This window comes from Mobula birostris, chromosome 2, assembly GCF_030028105.1.
Source record: "Mobula birostris isolate sMobBir1 chromosome 2, sMobBir1.hap1, whole genome shotgun sequence".
NCBI classification, from domain to species: Eukaryota; Metazoa; Chordata; class Chondrichthyes; order Myliobatiformes; family Myliobatidae; genus Mobula; species Mobula birostris.
Window position 1 is genome coordinate 200,217,733 of NC_092371.1, and position 20,458 is coordinate 200,238,190.

The 20,458-nt window shown below is 39.4% G+C and overlaps 1 protein-coding gene across 10 annotated transcripts in view; it reads right to left on the reverse strand.

The window, feature by feature from the left end:
- LOC140194009 (kelch-like protein 29) overlaps positions 1-20,458 on the reverse strand; it is a 483,953-nt gene that overhangs the window by 330,358 nt on the left and 133,137 nt on the right. The window contains exon 1 of one of the 10 annotated variants that reach the window (XM_072251312.1): positions 1,886-1,967. The exons of the other annotated variants lie outside the window; for them this stretch is intronic. The gene's annotated coding sequence lies outside the window, so the exon portion shown is untranslated. Of the gene's footprint in view, positions 1-1,885; positions 1,968-20,458 lie in introns of those variants that run through there. 10 annotated transcript variants of the gene reach the window in all.

Genomic DNA, 20,458 nt, shown 5'->3' on the forward strand with positions numbered 1-20,458 from the left:
GAAGTGAAGACTTTACCCTCAATGTGCAAGTTTGTTCAGCATGTTTTGAAAAGTACATTGAAGTTACAGAGAGGTTACAGCAGATGGCAACTCACTGACAGCTAGGAACTGGCACAAAATGAGGAGATCAGAAATGGGTATGTCTGCTATTGAAACAGAGCATTATGCTATCATTCTCAAGTCCTCAGTTAACAAAGCAGTTTATACCTTCCTGTGATACTGCAAGTCCTGCATAACATACCTGTTTGGCTGATAAGTGGCACGTAACATTCAAGGTATACCTACACCTGGTAAAGACCATCCCCCACAAGAGGAACTCTAATCACTTACTGGGGCAGTTAATGGCATTGCACCAATGATTTCCTCCACCTACTCTACCAATGACCATGAACAAAGATACTGCGGTTAAGAGACTACCTTCTATGGCTTCACAAGCACTATCAATTAATTATGAGACACAAGCCAAGGTGTCAGAATCGTGAGAGAATATTTTGTACTTGCTTAACTGAGTGCGGCTCTAATAACCTTAAAGAGAAACAAGAAGGAAACCAGGATAGAACAGCATACTTGATTGCTTCTCATTCAACACCAACATGCACACTTCTTCTCCATCAGCATATTGAAGATGTATCATCTACCAGATGCACTGCAGCAATTTATCAAGACTTTAAATGCTTCGAAATTTATAACATGTACCACTTAAAAGTGACAAAGGCACCCAATCATAATAACCCATACACCTTTCAAACTTAGGAATATAACATCATTGGGTTGAAATCCTGCAGCTCCCTACTTAATACTACTATTGGAGTAACTTCAGCCCACAGATGGCAGAAATTCAAGGCAGCGGCTCACAGTAATCCACAAGATGTGTCATAGATCACAGGAGCTGGCAAATGGAAAGATCAAGGTTTATATTAGCATTTTTCAAATGTGCAAAATCCTAATCATCATTAGCCTAGATTCTACCAGCAGATGCCAAGAAGCTCAAGATTTCCATGTACACATAATCACACTTGGAAAACCTTAAACAAATCTAATGGGAGTTAAGATGCTCCTCTTGGAGTCCTGGGTTATGTCCACCTCACTGAAATTGTCCAGCATTACTCTTGGGAAAATTGGTTCCTAGATCTTACACCAGATTTAGATATGATCTCATCGCATTAATTTCAAGGAGGGTTGAAGACACTTTTTTGGGAGGGGGAAAACAAAGTCAAATAAGTATTTTCTTAAAAATATTTTGTTTACTTTTCAAATTTTCATGTACTTACACTTTAAGGATGCTGTATGATATTTGTGACTAATCAAATAAAAATTACATTTTTAATAATTTAGTGCTGAGTGTCAGTGATGTAAAAATTCTCAGCATTGACTGCTGATAAAGCAGGGGAAGGGCTTTCCTGACTGCCAAAGCTTTTAAGAAGGTTAATAATTTAAAGGATTATGAACACAAGAGACCAAGACCCTTTAGCATTGACTGCTATGTGAAGCTGAAGCAGATCTTGTCCAGTGTGTTGTTGGAGGCCTTGATGCCACTGAGGCTCCTCAAGCGGAATCTGAGAGACTAAAAGCCTGTGATGTAAACCTCAGAGATCAACTATGCAAGTGAAGTTTGGACATCGTGACTATTGGTGGCAAGTGAGGGTGGTAAGATTATTCCATGAAAACGACACTACTCAAGATCAAAGCATTTAATAAAAAGATGTATCCTCAAAGAAGGTTACTGTAAAGACAGCTTGGACTTCAATAATTTTAAGCAGGGTGTAATAGGTGGATGGAACAGATCTTACAGTGTACATAGGAGTAAGATTGCATCAAAACTTTCAAAAACAGCATTTCCTAGAGATACAACAGTAAAAAGTACAATAAGGTAAATCACACTTACATTCACAAAAACAGCTGGATTGACTGCAAACAAGTAAAACATACAGATGCTGGAAATCCTAGCAACACACACAAAATGCTGGAGGAACTCAGCAGGCCAGGCAGCATCTATGGAAAAGAGTACAGTCGACATTTTGGGCCAAGACCCTTCATCCAGTTCTACAGTTCTGCCGAAGGGTTTCGGCCCGAAATGTCGACTGCACTCTTTTCCGTCGATGCTGCCTGGCCTGCTGAGTTCCCCCAGCATTTTGTTTGGATTGACAGCAATGCTAGTTTCTGTCATGAGCCATCTGACACCATTTCCTTTCTAAAGATTTAAAGATTAGCTTTGTTATATGCACATCAAAACATTGAATCATACAGTAAAATACATCATTTGCGTCACTGACCAATACAGAACAAAGATATGCTGGGGGAAGCCTACAATCGTCGCCAACACAGCATGCCTACAACTTACTAACCCTAACCCATATGAGAGGAAACCTGCACAGTCACCGGAGGAACATACAAACTTCATACAGGTAGCAACAGGAATTGAACATCAATCTTCCCACCAATGTCCCTGTAAAGTATTATGCTAACAGCTACGCTACTGTGCTGCCCCAGAAAGAATCTTATCTGAAAATGCCAGTTTCGTAAACAGGCTTCAATAATGCAGCACTGTCCAAGTTATAAACACAAAGGTGGATTTAGTGGTTGAAATTACAAAATAATGAAGTAAAACTGCATTATAAAACATATCGAAAAACACTTGATTGGAAAGTTATATGGTAAAACTGAAGCATATTTCTTACATATTTGTCAAATTTTACATATTTGTTGAACTGCAGTGGGAACTAAAAGGTGCAGCAAATTTTGTCACCAGCACCAATATTATGTTCATATCTCATTATGATCTTACAGCATATTATTATTTACCTGCACATTCTCTGTAGCCATTACACTGTTATTGTTTCACCTTGTTCTAGCTCAATGCACTGTGTAATGATTTGATCTGTATGAACAATGTGCAAGACAAGCTTTTCACTGTATCTTGGTAAATGTGACAATAATAAACCAATTCCATTGATAAGGACCAGAAATAGTTCTGGATTTAGTCCCTGGTTTCTCCTTTCCAAGTGTAATTTCAGGAAATTATCTTAACAAAGAAGATTACTATACTAATGAGAGCTTGGAGCTATTTAATAGATCTCATTGCACAGATTGAATATTGCAGTCTCCTGGAACTTACATATGTAAACTACTTAGCCCGCAATATTACTCAATCCATTTTAATTTCTCCATATCTCTGAAGCTGCTGTAGCTTGGTTCATAATTTCAGCCCGACTATATTTCACAGCAAAAGAAGTTCAAGAGAAGAAAAAGAAATTAACAACCATTGAAAGAAAGCTGTTAATGGTTTCTATGATATTGCAGCACTGAAGAAGCAAGTGGGGTGTCACATGTCATCAGTGGTATCTGCTCTGTGCTTCAGTGATAAAATAAAATGTCACAAACCATTTTTAAAAAGTAATTCTAATTACAAAGGATTTAGTGGACAGAAAAGGGAGCTTATTTTGCCACTATACACGATCATCCAGAAAATTGAAGTCAGTTGCATTGGAGCTTTTATGGAACTGTTTTTCTTAAAGCTAATTCAAGTGAATTGCATGTATCTGCAATTACTGAATCATTTTGTTTCTCTTTGCAAGTTACCAACTTAGTTGAAAATAAATCTGTAGCTTTAGTTCACACAGTACTATATGTTTACCTGAAGAAATTATTTATGCATCAGTTAGAGCCAAAGTGCTTCCAATCTTACTGTGTGTGGATTTAATAACCACCATAGACAGAGCAGCCTTAAAACTATTCTCTGAGGTCATTACCTACGGTAATTATTTATTCCCCTTTACGTGAAAACAAATAGATGTTTGGCCTATAATTGCTATTAATGAAGGTGAACACTTAAGTTGAGCATACAAGTAATGCAAATTAAAGCAACCAATAAACATTTCCACTATATTGCAAATACTGTAGCATGTTATAATTTCAAAGCATTTTGTGGCAAGCTTCATGCATTCATAATATACAAAACAAATGTTTCTTAAACCAAATATATAAAACTCATGAAACAAAAAAATTAGCATTTAGTTTACAACCTCACATCACATCCAAATTATATGTACCAAAGCAAATGCAAGGTTCTGCAATATGAACATATTGCTTTGTACTCTGATAACGCTATGTTTTGTAACTCCAAAACATAAAACTAATCGAAAGAAAAACAAGGAGGTAGCAATAACGTGTTTTCAGTTTTATTTTTACTATTAGTGATGGGCCCACGTATGACTCGGTGTAATAACACCATAGGCCATAAGATATAGGAGTAGAATTAATCCATTTGGCCCATTGAATTTGCTCCAATATTTCAGCATGGCTGATCCAATTTTCCTTGCAGCCACAATCTCTTGCCTTCTCTCCATATTCCTTCATGCAGTGACCAATCAACCTCTGCCTTAAATATGCATAAAGATTTGACCTCCACATGTTGCCTGTGATACCAAATTCCATAGATTCACCACCCTCTTGCTAAAGAAATTTCTCATCTCCAGTCTAAAACGATGCCTCTCTATTTTGAGGCTGTGTCCTCTGGTCTTACACTCTCCCACCACAGGAAATGTCCTCTCCGCATCCACTCTATCAAGGCTTTTCACCATTCAATAGGTTTCAATGAGGTCATTCTTCATTTTCTCAATTCCTGTGAATACTGCCCCAGAGTAATCAAATGTTCTCACATGATAAGCCATTCCATCCTGGAATCACTTTCGAGGACCTTATTTGAACACTCTCCAGTTTTACCACATCCTTTCAAAAATAAGAGGCAGAAAACTGCTCACAATACTCCAAGTGAGGCCCCACCAGTTCCTTATAAAGTTTCAACATTACAACATTGCTTTTATATTCTAATCCTCTTGAAATGAATGCTAACATTGCATTTGCCTTCCTCACCACAGACTCAACCTGCAAATTAAGCTTCAGGGAATCCTGCACAAGGACTCTCAAGTCCCTTTGCACCTCAGTTATTTGCATTTTTTCTCCATTTAGAGAACAGTCAACCCATTTATTTCTTCTACCAAAGTGCGTGACCATACACGTCCCGGCACCGAGTTCCATCTTTCATTTCTTTGCCCATTCTCCTAATCCATCGAAAACCTTCTATAGTCTCTCTACTTCCTCAAAACTGCTTGCCTCTCTACCTATTTTCATATTGTCTGCAAACTTTGCAAAAAAGTCTTCAATTCCATCATCCAAATTATTGGCACATAATGTAAACATCCAACAGGCTCAATAAACTAATTAGAAAGGCTGGCTCTGTTATACAAATCATAACTGGACACACTGGAGGGCTGTGGGAGAACAAAGGACCCTATGGAAAATCCTGGCAATTCTGGACAATGTTTCTCACCCTCTGCATGCCACCTTGGCTGAACAGAGGAACACTTTTAGTAATAGACTAAGACAACTGTTCTTAGCAATAGACAAACAGAGCTATATGAGATCATTATTACCCTCGGCCATTAGGCTCTATAATGAGTCAACGTATAGTTGAAGTGATGACCCGCTCCTGTTAGACTGTTTGTGGCAACTTATTTTTTTTATTCTTTCTACTCTTCTCTAATATTTATATCTGTGCATTTGTAATGCTACTATAACACTGTAATTTCCTTTGCGATCAATAAAGTATCTATCTAAAAAGAATCAGTCCCAACAGACCCCCGTGGAACACTAGTCACTGGCTGCCACCAGAAAAGATTCCCTTTATTCCCACTCCTTTCCTCCTGCCTATCAGCCACTGCTTTATCCATGTCAGAATCTTTCCTGTAATACCACGGACTCGTAGCTTGTTCAGCAGCCTCATGTGTGGCACCTTGTCATATTCCTGAAAACTCAAGTGCACAACACTAACTGATTCTCCTCTGTCTATCCTGCCTGATATTTCTTCAAAGAATTCCATCAGATTTGTCAAGTAAGGTTTTCCCTTGAGGAAACCATGCTGACTACGGCCTATTTTATCTTGTGCCTCCAAGTACGCTGAGACCTCATCCTTTTTTTTGGTAATATAATTTTTATTGAGTTTTCAAAAAGAATACATGAAAAGATAAAGATAAAATCTACCCTCCCCCCCCCCCCATATATAGTCCTACCTAAAAAGAAGAAGAAAAGAGAAAAAAAAAGAAGAACCGCCTGGGTATTGGAAGGTTTCCACATGCTCCATGGGATTCAAAATAAATTTGGTATAATTATTCGCTACTTTCCCCAAGGGACCAAGATCTTTATCGGAGCACTTAAATATGCCATCCTATCTTTTGTAAATAAGGGTGCCAAATATTAAAAAATGTTACATATTTATCTCTTAAATTATAAGTAATTTTTTCGAGTGGAATAGAACTAGCCATTTCATTATTCCAACAATCCATAATTTATAAAATTTATAAAAATTGCATTGGCAGTAGCTAAGAAGACTATAGCAGTTACTTCGAAATCTAATTCGTATTTAAGTATGGACCTCATCCTTAATAATCGACTCCCACACCTTCTCAACCATGAGGTCAAACTAACTAAAGTTTCCTTTCTTCTGTCGCTCTGCCTTCTTGAAAAGTGGAGTGACAATTTTCCAATCTTTTAAAAACATTACTGAATCTAGTGATTCTTGAAAGATCATTACAAATCCTTCCACAATCTCTTCAGATCCCTGGAATGTAGACCATCTGGTCCAGGTGACTTATCTACCTTCAGACCTTTCAGTTTTCCAAGAACCTTCTCTCTAGTTATGGTAACTTCATACAGATCATGACTTATGACCCCTGGAACTTCCACCATACTGCGAGCAACTTCCACAGTGAAGACTGATCCACTGGCCATATGATCGCCTTGATGGCACAAAACTACTGCGCTGTGTCAAAGGCTTTTGGGACTGCCTAGTGAAGGAAGCCATTGAACTAAAGCTAGAGGAAATGAACTTTACCAAAGACGAAGGTCTCGCTCTAAGTAAGAACTGGAATCCAATTGTAAAGAAGGTGGGACAGCGGAAACCTGATCGGATGAGGACTAACTAATCAGGAGGGGTGGACGACGGGGGCATAAATACCACTGGACTAAATGTGTTCAGGCATCACCCCTGATGAAGATGGCAGAGTTTGTCATGGAAGCTTCGGTTAAAATCAATACTTATACCTAACTGGAAGCCCGAGAAGAGCTTATTAAGCAAAGAAAGGATAAGACTAAGTTAATGAAAAAGTAATAACAGGAAATGCCAGAAATACTCATCAGGCCTGGAAGCACTGAGGGAGAGAGAAGCAGAGTCAATGTTTCAGGTAATTTCTGTCTTTAGCTTTGGAATTCCAGTATCTGCAATCTTTTTACTTCAATGATAAAAGTGCTCTTAAAAGAAGAACTGTGTACAAATGTGAACATTCATCCACTTGGAGAATAATGAAAGCATTTGAATGCACTGAAGTTTAGAGCAAGATTAATTTACATTATTACAGAGTTTGAACAAAATGCAATCTGCAGCTAAGTTTGAGTTTAAAATTCTTAACATCTACAGTACCATTCAAAACATATTTCTTTCAAGTAGTTCACCTCAGTTATGGCATTTTTATCTTCCTTTAGACAGCAACAATACAAGGCTATTCACATGTACCTCCCTTTGAAAATGCTCAGTTGGCAAAAAATTGAGACAAAAAAATCCCTGTGTATGAAGTACTTGGTATGATAACAAAGAGCTCGTCTCAAGGACAATTGTTTCACTACCTAGCCCCAAGAGGAAAAGAGCAGCAATGGGACACGAGGAAAACAATGCATTTTCAGAAGATTTGAATTCCTTTATTTCATACTTTAACATTCACGGCAGTGTCTTGTAGTTAACACAAAGCATGTCACTGAGTTAAAATTGTTCTTATTTCCGAGTGAGATAACTCAAACTTGTGTCCTCACTACTTCCAAGTACCAATTCTAACCATTTTTTAAAGTTTCAGCTATCTTGTCTGCATTGATTCAAATTTGTGGATTTTGACTGATCAAAATATAACAGTGAAGATATAAAAACTTTTTACTTCTGATTTGTACATGCATAGTTACAGATATTGCTCTATATTAAAATAAATATAATTGTAAATTGAGTGGCTCAATGGAAAAGAAACCCAGAAAACTACATATCATGCTTTCCATCAGGAGAAACACTGATGAGAGGTTCAATATTGCCACATATCTTTGTGTTATTATTTAAAATCCAAGACTAGAAATTTCACTTCCACATTGATATTTTTAAAAATTGAGTAAAAAGTCACACAATAATTTACACAGTACATGTCTCAATAATGTAAGATATCTCATATCTCAAATCAAAAAATGCATCAGTATGCATCACTGTATATAATTTTACGAATATATTGTGGGTAGAGTCATTGTACTTACAGATATTATATAAATAACCAATGTCATTGCTGTTATGCATTAGAACAGAAAACTGCACTATAACAGCTGATTTTACTTTTTTACATTACCTTTTACTGACTCATGAAATTTTTCTATGGGATTCAACTTACTGCTTTAAGAGGATGATGATCATATGAATTAGGAGCATGATTAGGCACATTGAACCCTTGAGCCTTTTCCCCAAGTTCATGGAAAATTGACTGTAAATTAATCCTGCATTGCTCCCTACTCTTGGTAGTCTGTTATTCACCTGTTTATCAAATATGCACTTCTCAGGAGTAAGTCCATAACCTTCCACACAAAATATCAATACTCATCTAAAAACAATTTAAAATTGTTGGGAGTATTTGCCTCTGCCATTCTCACAAGTAATCTTGAGATACCAATCACCTCTGTAAAAATATACTTCTTCAAATTCACTTTAAAATCTCCCACCTCTCACCTCATATTATACTGCTTGGTGGGAACAGTTCCATTCCCTATCCTACCTATATCTCTCATAATTATAGAATCATACTCCAGGAATGAACTCTTTGACCCACCAAGTCCATGCCAACCTGTTTCCCTTCTATATTAACAACATATGCCCACATCAGGTCTGTGTCTGGAAGTGTTTGTCTAAATGCCTATTAAATGTAGATTCTGTATCCAATTCCAGTATTTCCCCATGGCAACTGCAGTATTTCCATATTTACTGGTGTCTGCAAAAAAAACCTCTCTCTACAGATCCCTTTTAAAACTCCTTCCTCTCATGTTAAACCAATCCCATCTTGTTTTTTTTTTGATGCCCACACCACTGAAAAAGAATTCTAACAATCTATTTCACTGATGCCTCTTATAATTTTATATAACCTCTTCCAGCTCAACCCTCAGCCTCCCAAGGAAAACAAGCCTGGCCTATTCAATCTCTCCCAATAATTAAGATCAGCCAATCCATACATCTTGGTGAATCTCCTCTGCACTCCCGCCAGCGCAACCATATCTAATTCCTACAGAATGGCAACAGGAAATGTACACAGTGCTTCAAATGCAGCATAGTGAATGTTTTGCAAAGTTAGACCATAAGATATGGGGGCAGGAATAGGCCAGTTGGGCCATCAAGTCTGCACTGCAATTCTATCATGGCTGATTTATTATCCCTCTCAACCCCAATCTCCTGCCTTCTCCCTACAACCTTTGATAGGTTCATGATTAATCAGGGCTGTAACCTCCACCTTAAATATACCCAATAACTTGGCCTGCATAGCTGTCTGTCGCAATGAATTCCATGGATTCACCATCCCCAGGCTAAAGAATTTCTTCCTCATCTCTGTTCGAAATGGTTATCCCTCTACTGCAGGGATTCCCAACCATTTTTATTGCATAGACCAATACTATTAAGCATTAAGTTGGGATCCCATGCTCTGAGGCTGTGCCCTCTGGTCCTATACACTCCCCACTATAGAAAACATCCTCTCCACATCCACTCTGTCGAGGCCTTTCAGTATTCAATGAGATCCTCCTGCATTCTTCTAAACTCCAGTAAGTTTAGGCCCAGAATCATCAAATGCTCCTCCTGGTTAACACTTTCATTCTTGGGAACATTATTGTGATCCTCTTCTGGACCCTCTCCAATGCCAGCACATCTTTTCTCAGATAAGGGTCCCAAAAATGCTCACAATGCACCAAGTGCAGTCTGACCAATGCCTTATAAAGGCTCAGCATTACATTCTTGCTTTTGTATTCTAGTCCTCTTGAAATGAAGAACAACATTGCATTTGACTTCCTCACCACCGCCTCATCCTGCCAGTTAACCTTTAGGGAATCCTGCATCTCTGATTTTTGAATTTTCTCGCCATCTAGTCCACACCTTATCAAGTTGCAAGACCGGGAAATGTGAAGAATTGAAACAGCATTCTGATTCAAGAATGTTCAGACATCTGAAACTGGAGCGAACATCATGGGTAATGACTGGCATAATGATGGTTCTGCTTAAAAAAAAACAAATACCGGAATCTCTTTAGGTATTTGCCAATTTGCAATGTCTGCCTAGGTACTATATCCGATGCGGACATCAGTGACCATTGTTTTCCATATAGATCTATCCCTCATTCTTTGGATGACTTCCATTTCCTCGACGTGTAGCCACCTGGCTATGCTTTTGATGTACATAAACCGAGGTCTTCCTCTAGGTTTGCTACCCTCCATCTTTCCAGAGAGTATGAGTTTTTCTAGTTCATTTTTCCACATGATGTGTCCTAGGAATGAGTTGTCTTTCTCTTATTGTTGGTATGAGTGATCGAACTGCTTGGGCTCTTCTGAGAACTTTTTCATTTGATGCGTGTGTGGTCTATGATATTTTTAACATTCTCCTGTAGAACCATTATTCAGCTGCTTCTAGTCTTTTTTCCATTGCTGGGGAAATGGCCCGGCATTCACTTCTATAAGTCAGGATAGAATAAATGTAGCACTGCAGTATTCTGTTTTTAGTGTACGTGCTCATCTTTCTGTCTGTTAATACGATCTTCATTTTTTGGAAAGCTTCTTTCGCCATTGCTATTCTGTATTTGATATCTGTGTCACACCTGCCATCACTTGTTATTAGACTGCCAAGATATTTGAACCTGTTGACTTGTTTGGTGTTTGTATTTCCGATCTTGATCACACAGATGTTTGTCTTTCTGGAGATGACCTGCTTTCTGTCTTTTTGGTGTTGATTGAGAGGTCTCTGCGATTACTTTCTGCTGCCACTATAGTGAGTAGTTCTTGAAGTTTTGTTTCTGAGTCAGCTATTAGTACGATGTCACCAGCATATCTGATGTTACTTATATTATGGCCTCCAATTGTGAATTCTTTGATGTCTTTGATATTTCTCAAGATATTTTCACTATACAGATTGAATAGGTCTGGCAAAAAGACACAACCTTGCCTGACTCCTCTCATGATATTCACATACTCACTCACTTCTCCCTCTATTTTGATGGATGCTGTCTGGTCCCAGTATAAGTTTCTTAAGAAACGTATATCTTTCCCATCGATGTCAAGATCTTGAAGTATTTCCAGAAGATCTTGGTGTCTGATAGTGTCAAAAGCTTTTGTATAGTCGATGAAACATAGGTAGACCAATAAACCAAGAGACAGCAAAGAATACAAACAACTTGTTAAGACAATAAAAAGAAAATGCAGAGAAGCTAAAGACAGATGGCTAAGTGAGAAATGCTACAAACCCATAAGCCTGGAACAAAGTTGATGCACAATAAGATTAAAGAATTAATGGGAAAATACCTTGCTCAGCAAGTGGATGCATCAAGGCAAAAGATGGCAGCTTAATTATGAGCAAAGAGGAAATCCTAAACAGATGGACAGAATATATAAAAGAACTTTTTGAAGACCAAAGAGAAGAAAAACCAAACATAAAGAAGAATCTTGAAGGACCTAGCATTCTAAAATCAGAAACTTGTGCACCCATAAATAAAACAAAACATAACAGAGCAACTGGTCCAGACAACATCACTGCTGAAATGATATTGGTCTTAGAAGATTTTGAAATAGAGAAAATAACAGAAATAGCAAATGAAATCTATGATCATGGGGAGGTACCTGATGATTTAAGTAAATCAGTGTTCATCACAATTTGCAATAGACATTCTTACATTGCTCAACAGATTTGATCGCACAGTTATCCACGGGATAGTCAAGAGATAAAGGCCAATATTGGACAGCAGTAACTTTTCTGGATTTCATGTAGATGACTTTTCTTTTCTAAGTTTTTGACTGAGAAGTCAAAATGTGACTTTTTAGTCTTTGAAAATTACACGTTAAAGAAATAATTATCCACATGCATAAATACAAAAGAGTCATACCTGATCTTTGATCTGAAGGCTTCATAAATACACAAGTGTTTCTCAACCAATTCTACATAACAGGTATTGCAAAATTATAAAGAACAATCACTTCTGATTCATTGCAAGTACCACAATCTTGCAATTTTTCTTTAAGTTAAGATTCCCCGCAAAATTTAATGGGGTTCGCCCAGATGCTTTCTGAAAAATAAAATACTTTATCTCACAAAACAGAAGACTGCAATTCCCTAATTTTACTGGACATGTCTATTGTCTTCATAAACCTTATGATGCAAGAACAAAAAGGAAACCAACAAAAGGATGATATGTGGGTGTACTAAATTATCAGTGATGAAGCATCTAGTCACTCTGAACATACAGTTGGAATTACCCTCTTGTGCGGAATCCCAAGCACTAGGTCTATACTAGTCTGACCTTAATTTTCACACTTTTCCTCTGGTCAGGGGTGCAATGTTTGGAGGAGGCTTGTGGAGTATGACTGATGCAAGCATAATAGTTTCTTATCTGAAACTGCAGCCAGTCAGACAGAAAATGCTGTGGATGGACAGCAAGATAATGTGCTGAAAACCATCTTGCTCCATCACCTTATGATTAGTTATAAGCTTGAGTCTGATGAAGCATTTGAAAACATAAAGCTGTTACAATCTGAGCAGAACACAAAGTTGCCACAATCAAGTTAGTGGGGGTCAATTTGGAGACTAAGGAGGCTGCTCTAAAAAGTTCCCTTGGATACACAAAATCTTACTTATGGTGACCCAGAAACAATGGGTCCCTCTCCTACAGAAAGAACAGACTTCCGCACGATTTCCACAAGCCAACAACTGCATGTCAGGCAACAGCCCGTTCCACTCATGATACATCTTGACAACACAACCTGTGGCTCAGACGCTATTCCCATCCTCAAGATAATCAGAAATAACTCCAAAAAGAGGCCTTCATTTTAAATCAACAATCTAAATTAGTACAGCATAATGCCCAGAAAAATGGATTCAAAAAATTTTGGAAAAATGTGCTATTAAAGATAGCCAGCACATTGGGACTTGATTAAAGCTATAAGATCCCAAGGAGCATTTACAGGGTGAATTTTAAGATGTTTCCTCTCATGGGGAAATACTGAAGTAAGGGTCACTGTTTAAAAAGTACAAGATTGCCCACTTCAAAGTAAGTTTTATTCTGTTAGAGGGCAGTGGAAGGCAGGATTGAACTCTTGATAAGCAGGGAAAGGTCATCAAGAACATCAGGTACTACAAGTCTACCCCACTGGTGATTGTTGGGATAGTGGTGGAGCTGGGTTGTGCCTGCTTCAGCCACCCAGGGAATAAGGTGCTGCGTCATGGTGGTTAGTGCTCCAACAAACAGTGCAAGGGAATGCCCGGGAAGCCTTTGTAATGATTGCAAGACCCTGGTATACAGTAGATTACTGCAACTCTGATTCACTGGTTCATTGGCGAAACTGATGGCAGGGGAGTTGCGTAGTCTCAATCACGGCGCAGACCAGTCCCTCAGACCATACCTTGGAGTTCCCTGTTGCAGCCGCCGAGGAAGACGACACCAGAGCTGGTTGTATGCCACTGGTTTGGGGGCTGGACCCCCCTCCCCGTGTCACTCACTGGGAGACAAGTTAGATTGCAATCATCTGCAGCTCTACTGCACGATACAAGGATCTGCTTGTTCTTGTAGAAACGTGGCTCCAGGACAACATCCGTGCACCATCAATCTACAGGCCATGTATTCACAGACTTGACCTACATATTTTTTGTTTCTGTATGTTTTCTTTATAATTATATGATCTATATGTGCTGCGTGTGACTGCTGGATCTGCGTTTTGCACCTTGACCCAAGAGGAACACTCTTTCATGTTGCTGTGTGTGGTTGAATGACAATTAAACTTCAACTTGAAATCTTAGTGCAGGTGGATTAGCAAATGTGATCAAGATTACAATCAAATTAGCCTGATCTTATTAAATGGCAGGGAGTTAGGCAGGAGCACAAAGGCTACCAGCGCTGGAGCCCGGTAAGTAAAGCAGGTGAGCATAGGAACCAGAGGACAGAATCAGAATCAGGTTTATTATCACCAGCATGTTAACTTAGCAGCAGCAGTTCAATGCAATATATAATATAGAAGAGAATAAATAAATAAAATAATAATAACTAATCAAATAATTCAATTGCAGTATATGCATATTGAATAGATTGAAAATCTGCAAATACAGAAATACTGTATATTAAAAAAGTGAGGTAGTGTCCAAGGGTTCAATGTCCAATTAGGAATCGGATGACAGAGGGGAAGAAGCTGTTTCTGAATCGCTGAGTGTGTGTCTTTAGGCTTCTGTATCTCCTACCTGATAGTAACAGCGAGAAAAGGGCATGCCCTGGGTGCTGGAGTCCTTGATAATGGACGCTGTCTTTCTGAGACACCGCTCCCTAAAGATGTCCTGGGTACTTTGTAGGCTAGTACCCAAGAAGGAGCTGACTAGATTTACAACCCTCTGCAGCATCTTTTGGTCCTGTACAGTAGCCTCTCCATGTCAGACAGTGATGCAGCCTGTCAGAATGGTCTCCACAGTACATCTATAGAAGTTTTCAGTGTATTTGTTGACATGCCAAATCTCTTCAAACTCCTAATGAAGTATAGCCACTGTCTTGCCTTCTTTATAACTACATCAATATGTTGGGACCAGGTTAAATCCTCAGAGATCTTGACACCCAGGAACTTGAAACTGCTCACTCTCTTAATTTCTGATCCCTCTATGAAGATTGGTATGTGTTCTTTCGTCTTACCCTTCCTGAAGTCCACAATCAGCTCTTTTGTCTTATTGACGTTAAGTGCCAGGTTGTTGCTGCGGCACCACTCCAATAGTTGGCATATCTCACTCCTGTACAGCAGTTGCAATCAGATTGGCTTGGTAGGTTGGAAATCACTTCTGATCAAATATATCTGTTTACAAAGATAAGGCAGCTTCCTTGGTGGAATTTTCCCTTCTCCAAGCAATTTACAATCCAATGCCACATCCAGAGGAATATAGATATCCAATAACAAAGATGCCATCAAACTGCCAAGTGTGGTAGCTAAAAAGTTCCTTCTACAGCAAACCAGAAGTGAAAAAACAAATTATACTTTTAACACTTAATAAAAAAAGGAATAAATCTCTCGGTTAAGTGCTCGAGGTAGAAAAGCAGAAACCTTAAAATATTATAACAATACGATATATTTTTTCCAAGTTTCTATTATATAAATTAGTTATTTGGGAAGGAGATGGTAATGTGGCAGTAATTATGTTGTAGTAAAGGTTTAAAAATTGACTTGTACTTCATTCCACATGGTTCAACATTTGTAATGATTTTTAGAGTGAAAATTGTTCATGTTTATTGGAATACTCCCTTGGTGTTGGGCATTATCTTTTACAATACAGGATTTTTTTCACTTCCAATGAAGATTTGTTTACAGCAAAGCCAATCATTTGGACATTTTCATGATAATTAGAGGATAACTAAATTGGCTTTATTGATGAACTCAAGAGCAGTTCCGCCTGAGTAATTTAAACCCATCACACTGATTAATATGCATCCCTACAGGCCTGCGATTATCATCCATACAGTATTTCCTTTAGAAAGGGATCAAGTAACTGTTTTCTCAAACATGATCTTCATACAAGATTTATCACCATTCATATCTACTCATCTGGTAGCAGCAATAAACTGTGGTAAGTCCTTCCAAGCATCAGAAAATGTCCAAATTCTTGTGCCAGAAGTTTCGTTCTTTTCAATAGAAAGGATGGAACAGCATGAGTAGAGGCAATATTTCTGTCAAGTTTCCAACAGTTTAAGAGGCCAGCCTTCTATCCATACATTTTTCTTGCATCATCCAAGTGCCTATAAAAAGTACTCAACCCCCTTGGAAGTTTTCATGTTTTATTGTTTTACAACATTGAATCACAGTGGATTTAATTTTGACACCGATCAACAAAAAAAGACTCTTTTGTGTCAAAGTGAAAACAAACTTCTACAACTTGGTCTAAATGTATTACCATTATTAAACACAAAATAATTGATTGCATAATTACTTACCACCATCAAGTCAGTATTTAGTAGCTGCACCTTTGGCAACAATTACAGCTTTCAGTCTGTGTGGATAGATCTCTATCAGCTTTGTAAATCTGGACACTGCAATTTTTCCCCAATCTTCTTTACAAAACTGCTCATGCTCTGTTAGGTTGCATGGGGATCATGAATTAACAGCCCTTTTCAAGTCCAGCCACAAATTCTCAATTAGATTGGAGTTGAGACTCTGACTTAGCTACTCCAGGAGATTAACTTTGTTGTTTTTAAGGCATTCCTGTGTAGCTTTGGCTTTATGCTTGGGTCATTTGTTGGAAAACAAATCTTCTCCCAAGTCACAGTTCTCCTGAAGATTGGATCAGGTTTTCCTCCAGGATTTCCCTGTATTTTGTTGTATTCATTTTACCCTCAACCTTCACAAGCCTTCCAGGGCCTGCTCCAGTGAAGCATTCCCACAGAATGATGTAGCCTACACCATGCTTCATGGTAGGGATGGTGTGTTTTTGATGCTTACACCAAACATAACGTTTAGTCCAATGGTTAAAAAACTCAATTTTGGTTTCATCAGACCAGAGACCCTTCTTCAAGCTGACTTCAGAGTCTCCCACATGCCTTCTGACAAACTCTGGCTGAGATTTCATTAGAGTTCTTTTTCAACAAAGGCTCTCTCTTTGCCACTCTCCCACCCCATTCAAATCAGTGTTTAGTAGATGCACCTTTGGCAGCAATTACAGCCTTCAGTCTGTGTAGATAGGTCTCTATCAGCTTTGCACATCTGGGCACTTCAATTTTTCCCCATTCTTCTTTACAATCTTGCTCAAGCTCTGTCAGATTGCATGGGGACCGTGAGTGAACAGCCACGATCTGACTGGTGAACCACCCGGGCAACAGTTGTTGTATGCGCAGTCTCTCCCATCTCAGCCACTGAAACTTGCAACTCCTCCAGAGTTGTCATAGGTCTTTTGGTGGGCTCTCTCACTAGTCCCCTTCTTGCGTGGTCACTCAGTTTTTGAGGATTGCCTGCTCCAGGCAGATTAAGAGCTGTGCCATATTCTTTCAATTTTTTGATGATTGACTTAACTGTACTACAAGGGATATTCAGTACTTATGCAATCAATCTTTGTGAGCTGAAGAGCCTGTATTGTGCTGTAGGTTTTATAATTACTTTATACTTGTAATTAATTTAGATCACTCTGTAGAGATCTGTTTTCACTTTGACATGAGTCTTCTTCTGTTAATCAATGTCAAAAAAGCCAAATTAATTCCACCGTGATTCAATGCTTTAAAACAATAAAACACGAAAACTTCCGGGGGTGGGGGGGGGGGGGGGGGAGAGAATACTTTTTATAGGCACAGTATTATTGCTAATTGCATGAATACACAACAGTCAGAGTGGTATGGCATAGAAACAGGTGTTTGGCCCACCCAGTCTACGCTGACCTGCAAATCACTCGTTTACAAAATCCTATATTAATAATTCATATCATTTGTTATTTCCCCAACATTTTCATCAACTTCAGTCGTAATGGCACCAAACTGCAGTCTCGGTTAAGGTTGTGGGCAGAATTAGTTTTTTTTTTAAGATGTTCATCAAGATGATTTTGGGAACAGAGAGAGGAATTAGTGGTCAGGTTAGGGCTTAGAGACAGGGATGTAGAGGATTTAGAGGTCAGGTTGGAGACTAGGCTTCCACTCCACAATCAAAGCACTGCAACATGGATGTGTGACAAAGGACATGTTGGCAGAAACATCTCTAGTTATGTTATGTTAACATAACCTCTACCTTCCCCAGTGTTCCCCAGGCCTACGTGTTTCACGCTGCTGGCACATGACTACACTGCTAGATCCAGTTCATTGATGATGCCACACAGAGAGGATATAGAACAGCCGGTAGAATGTTGCGAGCATCAACATGAATAAGACCAAAGAGATGATTGTAGACTTCAGAAAGGTGCAGGGCTGACTACCAGTTAGGAGCAGCAAGTTTCTGGGAGTGCACATAACAGACAATCTCTCCTGGTCACTCAACACCACCTCTTTGGTCAAGAAAGCACAGCAGCATTGCCACTTCCTGAGGAGACTGAGGTAAGTGAGGCTTCTCTCTCCCTCATTTTAACCGCCGCCACTTTAACCAATTTTTACAGCCGCACTATCGAGAGTGACCTGTTCAGCTGCATCAGTGCCTCGATTTCCCATTCCAGACAAAGGCATCTGACCGCAAGTCCCTACAACAATCATTGAGGTCCCCTATCTGTCCAACAATCTTTGACCCCTACCATCAGGCAGGAAGGACAGTAGCATTAGGCCAAGAACTGCAAGGATGGGAAACAGCTTCCTAACCCCACCCCGCCGCCCCCCAGCCATAAGGCTTCTGAACTCCCTGCCCCCACCCAGATCTCACTATGTATGAAACACTAGTAACATTATACTGTTTACTTTTTAAAACCTGTGCCATAAATGCATATTATTTGTTAATTTATGAGTGGTATTATTTTATGTGTGTGTTATATGTACTGTGCTCTGCATCTTGGACCCGAGGAACATTGTTTTGTTAGGTGATTATACATGTGCATGGTTGAACGACAATGAATTGAACTTGAACTTAAACATAGATGGATATTGGGCCAGAAAGTACTGTGGACCAGACCGGTGGGGATGAGGGCTGATAGAGTGGTAGGTCAGCAGGTCCCGGGACCGGAGGCCTGTGTGGACAGGAAGCACAAGGACCAGGTACCCCTTAGGTATGTGAATTGGCGAGTCCAGAGTTCTTCCTGTCATCAGCAAGTGCTGGAGTCGAAACTGAAGATCAAAGTCCAAAGATCAATTGGACGCCTGTAAATTGAGCCCCAATGGCAGTGGCCCCAGTGCGCAAGTCCACTGGATGCCCGGAGCCAGACTGTCATAGGGTGGAGGACTGTCAGTGGGAGGGAGGAAAGGGACTTGTCTTGCTATTGCTTTCGATACTTTATTGATCCCAAAGGAAAGTACAGTGTCACAGTAGCATTACAAATGCACAGATATACAAATATATAAACATTAGAAGAGAAGAAAGAAAGAATTAAAAAAAGTTACCTCAAACATTCTATCGGGGGGGGGGGGTCGTCACTTCACTGCCTATAGGTTGACTCATTATACAGCCTAATGGCCAAGGGTAAGAATGACCTCATATATCGATCTTTGGAGCAGTGCAGTTGTCTTAGTCTATTACTAAAAGTGTTCCTCTGTTCAGCCAAGGTCACACGCAGAGGGTGAGAAACATTGTTCAGCATTGCTGGGATTTTCCATTGTTCTAACACAGCCTCCAGTGTGTCCAGTTTGACTCCTATAACAGAGCCAGTTTACTGAGCCTGTTGGTATCACCTGTCTTGACGCTATTTCCCCAGCACATCACCACAGAGAAGATTGTACTGGCAACAACAGACTGGTGGAACATGTAAAGGAGAGACCTGCATACTCCAGAGGACCTCAGTCTCCTCAGGACGTAGAGGCGACTGTGGCCTTTCTTGTACATAGCCTCTGTGTTAGTGCTCCACTCAAGTGTGTCAGCTAGGTGCATGCCCAGGTACTCATAGATCCTCACCACATCCATGACCTCACCATCAATGGTAACAGGAAGCACAGTAGGCCTAGTCCTCCTTTGTTTTCTTTTCACCATCTCCTTTGTCTTACTGATGCTGAGCGGCAGATGATGCAGCTTGCAAATTTGACAAAGTCCTCCACCAGGACCCTGTATCCATTCTCCCATGCTCCTTTTATACACCCAACTATTGCTGAGTCATCAGAGAATTTCTGCAGATGACATGACTCAGTATTATATCTAAAGTCCAGGGTATACATGGTAAACCAGCAGGGAGCCAATACAGTCCCCTGTGGGAGCCCCAGGTGCTGCTTATTGCAATGTCTGACTACCTGCACCTACTAGAAAGTAACTTCCCTGAGAAAGCATGAAGAGACATAGATTGGAAATACAATATTATCCATGTTTTTATGCCCCTTCCAAAGAAGTGCCCTTTGTAACTTACATACAGTTGAAACATTCTATTGATACACTCGAGACTCAGTTACTTAGTTTGTTCACAAATTTAGCGGGTAAAACTCCACTCCCCCTCCTTTATATTTGCCCAATTCAGTTTTGAAACTAAAATACAGAAGACACAAACCAGCTAATATTAATGTAGCTCTTTGACTCTAGAAAA